The 12,696-nt window shown below is 40.8% G+C and overlaps 1 protein-coding gene across 5 annotated transcripts in view; it reads right to left on the reverse strand.

Moving 5' to 3' along the window:
* The window catches only part of LDLRAD4 (low density lipoprotein receptor class A domain containing 4), a 290,554-nt gene that overhangs the window by 194,925 nt on the left and 82,933 nt on the right, over positions 1–12,696 (reverse strand). The window contains exon 3 of one of the 5 annotated variants that reach the window (XM_080580319.1): positions 11–143. The exons of the other annotated variants lie outside the window; for them this stretch is intronic. The gene's annotated coding sequence lies outside the window, so the exon portion shown is untranslated. The remainder of the gene's footprint in view (positions 1–10; positions 144–12,696) is intronic. 5 annotated transcript variants of the gene reach the window in all.

Raw genomic sequence — 12,696 nt, forward strand, 5'->3', positions numbered from 1 at the left:
CAAAGAATACCTTTTTTCTTCTTCTTTTTAAACAGGTGGAAAACATAATGAAAGTCTGACGTTGTGCCTTTGATAATTCAGCTTCCAGGATCAGGGAATGCTTTCAAATAGGGGCATCTGCCTCCTGCATCACAGCCCTATAGCTGAGAAAAAGCAGTGAACTTATTAATAAAGCATAATAAAGAGCCAAACATTTGGGCTGGAAAGATGCAAGGACGGGAAGAGACTGTCTTCCTCTCAAAATATTCAAGAGACAGCAAAGCTCATCCAAATAAACTGCAGTTTTCTGCTGAGGAGGCAGCTGGAGCCAATAACCCTGATGATTCTTATTCCACTATATCCCACAGCAAGACACACACCTATTTAAAGAAAACAGAAGGGAAAGCAGGAGAAATCCCACCTGTATTAAACTACGCCACATAGCTAAAGCTCTTGACAGCGCAACCCATTCTCATGCCCAAGGAACAGGCAGATGGGTGTATGTATGTTCTTTCTGCTAACAGCATTGGCAGAAAAGGGCTTCATATCAACACTTCAAATACTAAAGAGAGAAAACAGGACAAAAATAAAACAAGAAACGCTAGGATCTCAGAAGAGTTAAATATCTAGAATTTTGGATCAACAATCTGAGCATCTTATATAACACAGTTCATCATATGTTACCCAGTCAGTCATGCATCAAGAGCAGAAACTGGGTTAACTACAAAATTTCTAAGAAACCAACTGGAACCTTGATTTTAAAGCACTTCAGAATGCGCCAAATGCTTGGGTACACTGTTCAAAGTTAATTATCATCAAATTAAATATCCGCACTTCACATTCTTTTCAAACGCAAAATCTTTGGGGGTTGAACGCTGATCCTGCAAACAACAACGATCACTTTTGTAGAGGTATGCGGTACTTTCTTTCCACCGCTGATGCAAGGCAACACCCATGTGTAAGAAAACTCTTCTGAGGTAGGATGGTGGTCCCAGATCCCACAGGCAGAGCCAGGTCTTTATACAGGCATCCCCTGCTCAGCAGCGATGTGCAGGCTTAACTGAATTTTCCCACCTCCAGCCCAAAGTCATATATGCCCCATGCCCCAGGAATCACTGTCCTGCCCTCCTCTCCTGCCCCATCTTCCAGAATGGGACAAACAGCAATGCCACGCTATGGTCACTGAGAGGACGATATCCAGCAGAATTGTGCACAGCTATCTTCCTTTAACAAAATGGGAGAATTACTCGTTCTCTTCAGTCCCCCCTCCAGCTCCCCTTTTGTTTTTTCTTGAAGGAGTAAGTTGTGAGCCGGTATGCATAAGCAAGCAAGACTAACCCTGATTTACCTAGGCATTTTTCTGACTTTTCTCACCCCTTCTGGCTTAACACTCATGCTTTTGGCTCTGTTAGTGTTTTTCTTCATTTTTAAACAACATGCAAGAAAAACTAACTGAAGTAGCATACAAAATCTGTTCCCTAGCAAAAACAAAAACAAACAAACAAACCCTAGCATGCTAATTCACTACACATTTTGGAATTTGTGATAGGTCATTTTCAAGCACGTACATCTTCACAATTTTAAAACTTAATTACCAACAAAATGTCAAAGGTTTTGCTCCTGTTAAATCACGTTATACATCAAAACAGAACAATTTTATAATTCAGACTTTGTGGCAAGACTGAAGCTCTAAACTTATTTTACATACAGGAGCTCAAAAAAAGCCCTGGGCCTTTTTATTATTTATTAAAAACACACGGAACAGACGAGGAAAAACATCCAATATGCATTTGCAGACAGAACTATGTGGATTTTTAACAAATAACCAAACCAAATTTACCTTGTGGCCATAAGCAAACATCAAAAATGCCAGCTCAGAGGGCTATTTTCTTTCAGTAACGCTATCACTTTGGGAAACTATTAAAATAGCACAAACTTAAAAGCAGCACTGGCAGAAACTGAATGCAGTTCAGCTCCAGCTTCCAACTAGATGCCTTTTTTGCACACATATGCTCTGCCTTCCATTACTCAGCTGCATAATATAAACCACCAAACTGCACTTACAACAAATCTGATCTGACAATGCCAAGTTTTAATTGAAACACATGAAGGCAGTTGGGCAATGCACGAGCATTTTATAGAGAAGCCAGAAGAGCTCACAGCTGGATGAAGCCTCCACCCCTGTAAGGAAGAAGGGGATTGAGTTTCTTCACTTTATTTTAATCCTTCGTTCAAACAACAGACGAATCTGCTAAAACAAAAAAAGCAAATAACACCATATATACCTTCACAGTCTGAAAAAATCTTTCTTTTCAAAGCCTATAAACAGTCTGATATATGGTGACTTCAGGAAAAGAAAAAGTGATTTTCTAACTGTTAGTGAATAAAACTCCATACCTTCTCCCAGTTCACAGAGAAGCCTTCTTACAACCTCTTTATATTACAGCAACTTTCAATGACCTAACAGCATTGTAAGAGCTATACAAAGCATCTCTGAAAATTGTTTGGGTATTTGTGTATGCACTTGTGCCTGTGCGTCTTTATATAAAGCCCTGCACGCACATTGTGCCTGCAATATATGCTCTTTTAGAGCACCTCATGGCATTAATGCAGATATTTTTCTGCTTCAAGAGGAAACTAATTTACACTAAAAATATTAACCTCAAAATAACACAATGCAGTACTTTTGCAGGTAGTTCTGCTGAGATTAATAATTCAATTTAACCATGAAAATGAATGGAAGGGAGGCAAAGGAGGATACCTAACAAAAAATATCAAGAAGCAAACATGCTGCACACAAACTAAAATACATTAGCGGTTGCTCAGATCTAACTTCTAAAAGTCAGACTTTTCTCTGTCATTCTATTTAGCCAGATGAAAAATGCACAACTTTTCTGTTCATCCCCTGCTCCTGGAGAAACCACGCACCTCCGCGCTCAGGGACAGCATGCAGGGTGCCCTTCGGCCACAGCACAGTCAAAGAAGGTCTGCGTATGCTTGGTTTTGGAAAGGCAAAAGGCTGGTCTAAGACAGAGGCCGCTCAGTCTCTCTTCCCATACTGGTTCTCAACTCCTCAGGCGAGCTTGTCAGCAAAACACCACCACTTACAGAAGTCGTCCTGTCCATGCACAACTATGTTAAGATTATGGATGCCAAAAAAAAGTCTTGGTCCTCAACTACCATCCAAATGAATTTATTTCTGCAACCGCCTGAGTAACAGCAATAGTAAGCTTCTGGTTCTGTTTCCTTACTGAAGCTTTTAACTTCAAAACCCACAAACTACAAAGTGCACCAGGATACAGCTTCAGTAAAAGGGTCCTTATTATGTCAGTAAAATGCAAAATGTTACTCCTGGACCTAGCTCTTCTCCTTGGGAATGCTGAAGATGTCAGGCAAATGCCCTCCATTCACATCATTAAAACAAACAAAGCCATCGCCATGAAATCATTCACTGTGCAGAAACTTTATAAACCCTTCTATTATCTTTTATAGCTTAATTTGGGAACTGAGAATCTCCGGAGTGCTTTGCAGCACATTAATAAAATACACTTTGCTTTATAAAGTCTATCATTATTACTGTACTGCCTGCATCAGCTCATTGCAGTCAAGTTCATTTTCTTCCCCAAAAAAATCTTTATACCAAGACTTGCTTTTTTCACTCAGTGATAAAGGCAGCGGTGGTTCTTGGGGTCTCTTTCACAGGACTGCTGTTATTTCCTTTCCCTTCCAACACTTTAAAAGCCCATTACTAGTAACACTGCTGAAAAATTCACCTCAGCTCCAAGGCCTCAAGCCTGTGAGCCACTCAGATACACACTTCACGCGTCTTCACCGAGGCTCACCTTGGTGTGCCATCTAATTTTAGTGGCTCTGGCTCCTTCCTACCCTGGTCTTCTCTGAAACCACCGTGCCTTGACTGTGCTCCTTTTTCTCTCACCAAAATCAGGGGCCTCAGAAGTTTGAAGGGTGCTACTAGAAATTAAGTGAATGATACTGTAATTTTCAGCCTGGCAAACAAAGGAACATTTCGTCTCATGAATGAGCTTTTAAACGAACTCCAATGTTTCATATCCTACTCTGGCTACTTAAATAATCTACAGCTTTAACCAATCTTTATCCCATACCTAAATCTGAACACGATCTGGAGTCGGTTATTTGAAGACAGACACACACAGGCAGTGGAGGCCACACTGATACCAGCAACTTTCACCAGCACCGCAGCATCCCTCAGGGTGCGATCCTTCCCTTCTTCTCTAATGAAATCTCTGTACCAGCGAATGCATTAACCACATCCATAACCGGATGGCTTATTTTAGACCCTGAGGCTCTGCTTTGCCTGAAAGATAGGGGTCAGCTTCTCCAGGGCTGGCTGAGCTAGCAGCACCAGCAAGGCCTTCCCCAGCACCAAGGCACAACCTCTGGTGAGGTGAGAAACTCAGGTGAGAATTGGTCCCTCGCTGAGCTCGGCATAGCTCATGCCTGGCAGCTCCCACGGGGGTACCACCAGAGGAGACGTGATGTTTCTGAAACCCACCCCTGAGATGTCCACCCAGATGTGGAGCACAGCCCACAGTATGGCGCCTGATACCTGGACAAACCCCCACATGACAGCCACGACACGTACTGTGCTGCGTCTTACCCCATGAGGGGTAAAAAGAGAGACTGTGAGCACATGCGGGTTTGCTGCACCAGTACAGGCTTTTTTTAAACGGTGAAAACCATTATGTAAACTTATGTTTATTCATAAAACCTATTTGAACAGAATTAACTTAATTAGTTCTAAAAAAAAAGGCAAATGATTGCTTAAGTATGGCTATGTAGATTAATACTGTCCATTAAGTCTTCAGATTTCTAACTCATTTAAAAATCTATAAAATGGAAATAGAAAACCTCACAAAAATTATTCTAGAGGTACATAGCTGCAGAGAATTTTATCCTTTATCCTTTCACAGATCCTTGCATACGCAAATGAATGCAGTTAGTTGATTTCACAATATTAAGAAACCATTTTTCACTTTTCAAAAATGCTACTAAAAACAATACACACACAATCAAGAAATATAAACAAAATTTAAAATGTTATCTTCCCAGTTTCTAAACTGGAAACCACAGATAGGCTCTGATACCCTCAAATAACAGTAGTATAAGCCTTGTGCTGACAAAAGCATGATTAAATGTTTCATTCCCAGACTATACTCTTGAAGACACAGTACAGAGAACATCACTAAGATTTTCAAATCAAGTTCCTAAAAAAGATTGTGTTGTCCTCGGTCACTTTGGGGACATGCATTAAGCTAATCTAACTGACAGGTTCTGCAGCAGAATTCAGGGCAACCCCAGTCCCGCTATTCCCAGAGTCCAGCAGCCCAGAAGCTCAGACCTGCTCATATTCACTTTTCCTTACAAGTACTCCACAACACAGCATTTTACAGATTTTTTTGCTCACATCCTAGTATAAAAATGCCTTCAGAAATGAAATATGAACGTCTGATAGTGCTTTTCCTCTTTGTACTCAACATATGGCCTCAATCCTGTTTAACAACTTCAGACCCTGCTCTGACAGGAGAACCATGCATCTCCGTAGGGGCTTCCTCATTACATCAGTTCGATGTGGGTAAGCTAGGCGAGACAAGAAACGTTTTACTAGTATATATTAATAGCACTGGAAAGTTAAGAAGCAAAAACCAAATTCCCATCAAATGTCTAAATCAGGGAGGACTGTAGTCTTCTAAAGAAAAGTTCACCAGAGTATTTCCTTTTCAAAAATGCTAAATATGCTTTTTATTAATCCTGTTATTGGAAACTGCGCAGCCATTTCCACTAAAACAAAACACATTGGAACGCAGACAGTCAGCATGGAGAACTTCAGACCCAAAGTTAAAGATACGTCAAGTGATAAGCAGCTGAAAACAGTCATACAATAGCAAATATTTACTAAAAAGCAGTAGCTAGATTACAGACATTTGTTTTATAGTTTATACATGTGTATCATGCACACACGTTCACTTCTCACTTTTGGAAGCACGGTGTTTAGCACGGCTTCCATGGAAAACAACTGCAAGAAATACTTCCACTAACAGATAAAATTTTCATTACTAAGAAATAAATTAGCTCTCAGAATATGACTCTAAAATCTTAGATAGTAAGGTAGGTATTTACCAAGACATTGTTCTTCCATGTACACACGCATCCATCCAAACATTTGGAGAGAGTATACTAGATATTTAAAGTTAAATCTGATGCATTTCTTTGTATGTATAAAATACGTATTTGTAAGCTTCAAATCTCTGAGTTTATTCCTATCAGTTGGACAACCGAGAAGATGGGGAACAGAACTCCAAATCTCAGAGGAGAAGGCTTCCCCACAGATTTTTCCCACAAGAAACAACATACAAGGAACGACACTAACATACATGTTGTAAGATTACACAAGTGAACTTTTTAAATTAATTAATATGGTGGGAGGGTAGTTCTTTGCTCCCTGACTAACATCTTGGATGAGCCATCATCAAGATGGCCATGGCTACCAACCATTTCACAGGTACTGCATCTTCCACCATCACAATACAGGAGCAGGAAAAAACACATGCTTGGGAGCTTCTGCCTGCTTGTAGGTAGAGGCAGACATATATGTTGTAATGTTCCTATGACATGAGGATGACAACAAAATTACTGCAGACACCACTAACAGGTGACAATTAATTAAAAAAAAAAATTTAATGTGTTATTTTCAGAAAACTGGAGGAAAAGGGGATTCTCATGTCAAAAGAAAGGGCAAATACTTTTCTTTCTTCTCGAGCTTGTCTGACATGAGGTGTCAGACACAGCAAGCTCTACTGTGGCAGACAGAGCTTCACCTGAGGACTAGGAGTGCCTGCGCACCTGACCAGAACCAGCAGCCCACAGGGACCACCTGCCTTGTGCCGCACAGCCCACTCCAGCCACACTGGGGGAAGCAATCCACTGGGAAGGTAGTGCCAGCAGGACATGAACGAGAAGCAGAAGTACTTCTTACAGCCCTGTGATTTGCCAGACACAGGAGCTGGGAGGAAGCTGAAATGCAAAAGTTGCTTTGCCAGCCTTCTTTGCTCCTAACCCAAGGCCAAAAATAAATTTCAGCACACAGAAAAAGTCTCTCTAACTTAGTACACATATGTTTAACAAACTGATTGATCAGGCTTTTAGAGATGATAACTAAGCACTTCTTAGCAAAAGTAAGTGGGGAATAAAAAAAGAAGAATTTTAAACAAATAATTTTATCAACCAGGAAAGTCATAACCAAGGTTGCAATAGCAAAGTCTATTAAAACCAGTTGCTAACTGGGTTTAAACGATGCTACTACTTAAATATGACTTGTGAATTACACCCTTGTTGTTTTAAACTAAATGTCCTATGGACATCTTTCAGGTTAGTGCTTAAGCTCCCAACATTAAGTCAGCTGCAGTTAACAGAGCAAGTTCCTTCATGTTAAGGAAGATGAAAATATATTTCTTACAGGAGGTACAGCCTCTGGCTATCTCCAAATTATAGCAAAACTACAAATAACAACTTAAAACAAAATGTACTAGCCTGTATGTTACTAAAGATCCAGTAGAGACCATGTGAAAATGCCTAAAGGAAAAATGCTTAACTAAAAATACTTGCTGAGGTGAAACAAGCAATTCTCTCTCCACATGTAAAACTACCTTCTGACAGCTCTCAAGAAGTATGAGAGTTAAGAAATAGAACTCAGCTTTGAAGCGTACAATCTCTTTGGGTTTGTTGAAAGCTGTTTAGATAAATTATCAAGGAATGGCTTGGGTTGGAAGGGAGCTTTTATGGTGATCTAGTTCCAGCCCCCCTGCCATGGGCAGGGATGCCACCCACTAGACCAGGGTGCTCAAAGCCCCACCCAGCCTGGCCTTGAACACCTCCAGGGATGGGGCATCCACAGTTTTTCTGGGCAAGCTGTTCCAGTGCCTCGCCACCCTCTGAGAAAAGAATTTCCTCCTAACATCTCATCTAAGTCAACCCTCTTTTAGTTCAAAACCATTCCCCTGTGTTCTATCACTATCTGCCCATAAATTATGGAAGAATGAGAAGCAGAGATGAAGGTAAGGCAAGAAGGGGGAGAAAGGACCAAGCTGCAATGCTTTGTAACAGGCAACTGCCAAAATACTACCAAGGAAAATGCCTTTCACTGAGGCACTACAGAACAACCCCCAGTATGAGCTACTTCCCCAAAGAGCAGTGAGCAGCTGAAATAACTGTAACGAGGATACTTTCTAACCTCATTTGCTGATAATGCTTCTGAGACAGTCTGCTGTCTCTGCATAGCAAGGAGAAATGAAATCTGTCTATTAAAAAAAAAAAAAAAAGCAAATAACTCTCATTAAAATACAAAAGAACCAACCTAGAAAGCAACAGTCTCTCTTGTTTCTTATTCTGAGCTGAGAAACTAGTCTTTCATTGAGAAAGCAAGGGATAATACAATAGGACTTTCTCTCTGCCCCCCCAGCAGTAGCTTTTTTCTCTTGAAAGGTGTCATGGAGCCAGGGCCTCCTCTCAGCTCTAGGTCCTCCCTAGCACTCTCTGTGTGAAATGGTTTGCTCCTTTTACTCATCTTAATGGTCTCACAGAGGTCTCTCTTCAGGTTTGGTCCAGGTATCTGTTGGACAATTTTGGAAAGAATGGCTCCTTCCCTGAGCACATTACAATTATACCAGTTGTTCAGCCCCAGTTGGGCATGACATTGCCCTCTTTCCTTCTTAAAAGTGCTAAGGATTAATGATTCCCCGAGCTCTGAGCTTGTCTCTCACAAGTAGCATTGACTCCAGAAGTCGTACAGGCAGAAGTCCTGCCTCTCCAAGACAAACGGGCTGCATTACTTGCTGTTAGCCCCAAGGAGTGTTTAAGTGGAGAGTTTAAGAACAAGCTGCAAAGGATTTCCTTCAGTGCTGCAGTCTTGCTGAATATGCTGGGCTACATTTCTTGAGAACCTTGCTTAGACACAGTATCAGATCTTCCTTTGTCCAAGCGAGGAAGCGATGGAGACAGCATTGCCACTTTGGTTTTAAAATTCCTTTTATGAGTCACCAAGTAACACAAATTAAAAACAAAAAAGTAAGTTGCCCAGTCACTTTGAAACTAAATACAAAAAAGGCTTTTGTTTTTCAAAATTCAGTTACTTGAAGGGGGATGACATGAACACGTCATCTATTTAGGATTAACACTTTTAATACTTTGTGTCAAAGACCAATTATATACTGTCAAAGGAAACGTAAATTGGCAAAGAAAGGTTATCAAACTGGAGGAGTGTTTACTAGTACGTTACTAATTGTTTTTACGAACACTGTGAGCAATTAATTTCTACTAACAAACTCGCTCTGATTTAACTTAGCAATACTGTCTAAAGAAATGAGAGTCAGTCTGAAGAAAAATAAACACATTTTATTTTAATAAAGATATGAGGTACATGAGAACCATACAGACTTTTTCAAATACGAGTTAGGTTTTGGGTTTATTTTTTAACCTCACACTGGATTTCAAGTGCTCTGTGTTTCAGTGAAATTCTGCTCTCATTCAATGGGAATTTTGCTAATAAGTTCACTCTGACCAGAATTTTACCTGAGGGACCCATGTTCATTTCACAATTTTACAAGTAAACCAAAGAGTGTTATGCCTTATACGATGAGAAAAGAGCTCAAAGAAATCAGCAAATCTTTGATTTTATTCATTTTTTTCAAGCTTCACTTGGAAAAAAAAAAAAAAAAGAATACATGTGTACCTAAATGCATTAAAACTTAGGGTAGTCATTGTGCATATTCATTTCAATTTCAGCCAAAGGTCAGGAGAAACTCCTTAGTTTTATTTTCACATAATCTAATCGAAATCTTTCTGAAAAGTTTGGCCAAATTTCATCTGACCATAATAAAGGTTTGCACAACTACATTACTCCGAACTCTTATTGCAAATTATGATTTCATATTCACTATGGAAACAGACTTTCAGTTCACTTGAGAAATAACTAAGTCATAAGGATTTAACTCCCCGTGCTATTCATTAAAAATAATTATTCAGTACAGAAAGGCTTGGTGCTGAGTGAGTGAATGGTCAGGCTGAAGTATTCCCTTTAGCTGTAGAACAGACATATCAGACACACCAAAGATGTGTTTCCTCACACAGCCTCCTTTATTGCTCATTTGGAAAGACTGTCTCTAGAATAAGATGAGACTTCAGACACCCATTTAGTTCCCCATTCCTATATCGGCTTTTCCAATAGGAGTGCTGATTACGAGTAGACAATAATGATTTTGTAATGTGAACATCTGTGCAACAGAAAACAGACTGAGATCAAATTAATGGCATGTATTTCACCATTAAGCAGGTATCGAATAGTAAAGATTTTTTTATCTGCCATTAAACCAAATTCCTACCAAAGATATAGCCGTGGAAACATCGAAAGCATTTAAAAATCCATGAGTGAGATGCTCTTCCATGCCCTTTTAAGTAAAGAAAAACATTTTTAAGTGAAATAATCAAACTTCTCTTGTGCAAAGCTCTAACTGAAGTCTAAAGATAAAGGACTCAAAATTTTCTAAGTTATTGGTCTCACTGCAACAGTAACTCAGCCCTACTGCCCACTAGTAGCAATTAATTAATTTTAATAACGAACACTACGAGTTGTTCCTCTGTTTAAAACCTTAGCCAGGGTCCTAAACAGTGCAGCTTTTCTTATTCCAATTTTTAAACGTTTGAAAATCCAACTGAACAAAATTGTCTTCAATGTTGGAGAAAATCCCAACACATAAAAATTCACTTAAGTGTTCTGTTAAACAAACCAACCAAATCTATGTGGCAGAGGAAATGTCAGTTTTTAACAAGCTACTGAGTACCTACCTACTTTCCAGCAGCAGAAATATCATTTATCTCTAATAGCATGCATACAGGAAGTTTTCCCCATCACTAAACTCTGATTCAGACATTCACCGAGGATTAAAAAGCAAACATTGGAAAAAATTAACATGGTGGGCTGAAAATTCTCTATTCAGTTCTAAGAGTGCAGAAGATTTTTTCCTTTCTCCTTCTAGTGAAGAGAAGGGTTATGTTAAAAAGCTTGAAATTATTTTCTACTCTTTAATAGTTGAATATGAGACTACAACATACAACCGAAAGCTGAGGAAAAAATTCAAGCATGATACAAACCGATAGTACCCATCTCACTTCCTGCTAACTATACCACAAGTGATAAATGTAAAACCAGCAACATTTTTCCATCTATCTTTTACCAAAAAAAAAAAAAAATTACCTGAAAAGACAGTACAAAAAATAGTTCCAACTGCTGTTGTAAAAAGAGATCAAAGCCTGTAAAGGAGTAACACCAAAAATTGCTGGCTTCTAAGTAAGAAAGTTGACAAGAAATCATCATATCATCATAGAATGGCTAGGGTTGAAAAGGACCTTAAAGGCCATCTAGTTCCAACACCACGGGGAGGGATGCCACCCACTAGATCAGGCTGCCCAGGGCCCCATCCAACCCGGCCTTAAACGCCTCCAGGGATGGGGCATCCACAGCTTCTCTGGGCAACCTGTTCCAGGGCCTCACCACCCTCTGAGTGAAGAATTTCCTACTAACATCTAATTCATATCCCCCCTCTTTCAGTTTAAAATCTGCCCATGTAAAAAGTCACTCTCCATCTTTTCTTATGCCCCCTTTAAGTAGTGAAAGGCCTCAGTGAGATCTCCCTGAAGCCTTCTCTTCCCCAGGCTGAACATTCCCAGGTCTCTCAGCCTCTCTTCATAGGAGAGGTGCTTCAGCCTCCAATCATCTTTATGGCCCTCATCTGGACCCGCGCTAACAGCCCCACATCCTTCTTGTGCTGGGGGCCCCAGACCTGGATGCAGGACTCCAGGTGGGGCCTCACAAGGGCAGAGCAGAGGGAGACAATCACCTCCCTCCCCTGCTGGTCACTCCTCTGGTGATGCAGCCCAGGACGCAGTTGGCCTTCTGGGCTGCAGGCACACTCTGCTGGCTCTTGTCAGGCTTTTTGTCCACCAGAACCCCCAAGTCCTTCTCTGCAGGGCTGCTCTCAGTGAGTTCTTCTCCCGGTCTGTGTTCATGTTCAGGATTGCCCTGACCCAGGTGCAGCACCTTGCACTTGGACTTGTTGAACCTCATTAGGTTCACATGGACCCCCTTCTCCAGCTTGCCCAGGTCCCTTTGGATGGCATCCCTTCCTTCTGTTGTACCAACTGCACCACTCAGCTTGGTGTCATCTGCAAATGTGCTGAGGGTGCACTCGATCCCACTGTCTGTCATCGATATAGGTATTACACAGCACCAGCTGCAAGACAGACAGACCCCTGAGGGACACCACTTGTCACCAGCCGCCACCTGGACACAGAGCCACTGACCACCACTCTCTGGATGCAGCCTTCAAGCCAATGCCTTACCCACTGACTGGTCCACACTCCAAATCCATATCTCTACAATGTAGCAGTAAGGATGTCATATAGGAGCGTGTCAAAGGCCTTACCGAAGTCCAGGTAGATGACACTGGCTGGTCTTCCCTTGTCTACTGATGCAGTCACATGAATCATGTAGGACCATAAAAGAATAAAACTGAGACAAACACACAGCTACCCCACTTAGTCAGGAGAAAGGTTAACGCAATCAGCAAGAAAAATCCATCTGACTGGAAAGTCATTTGATTATTCCAGCGTATTACATGTTTACAT

The sequence above is a fragment of the Anser brachyrhynchus genome, assembly GCF_964034855.1.
Source record: "Anser brachyrhynchus genome assembly, chromosome: 2".
NCBI lineage: Eukaryota > Metazoa > Chordata > Aves > Anseriformes > Anatidae > Anser > Anser brachyrhynchus.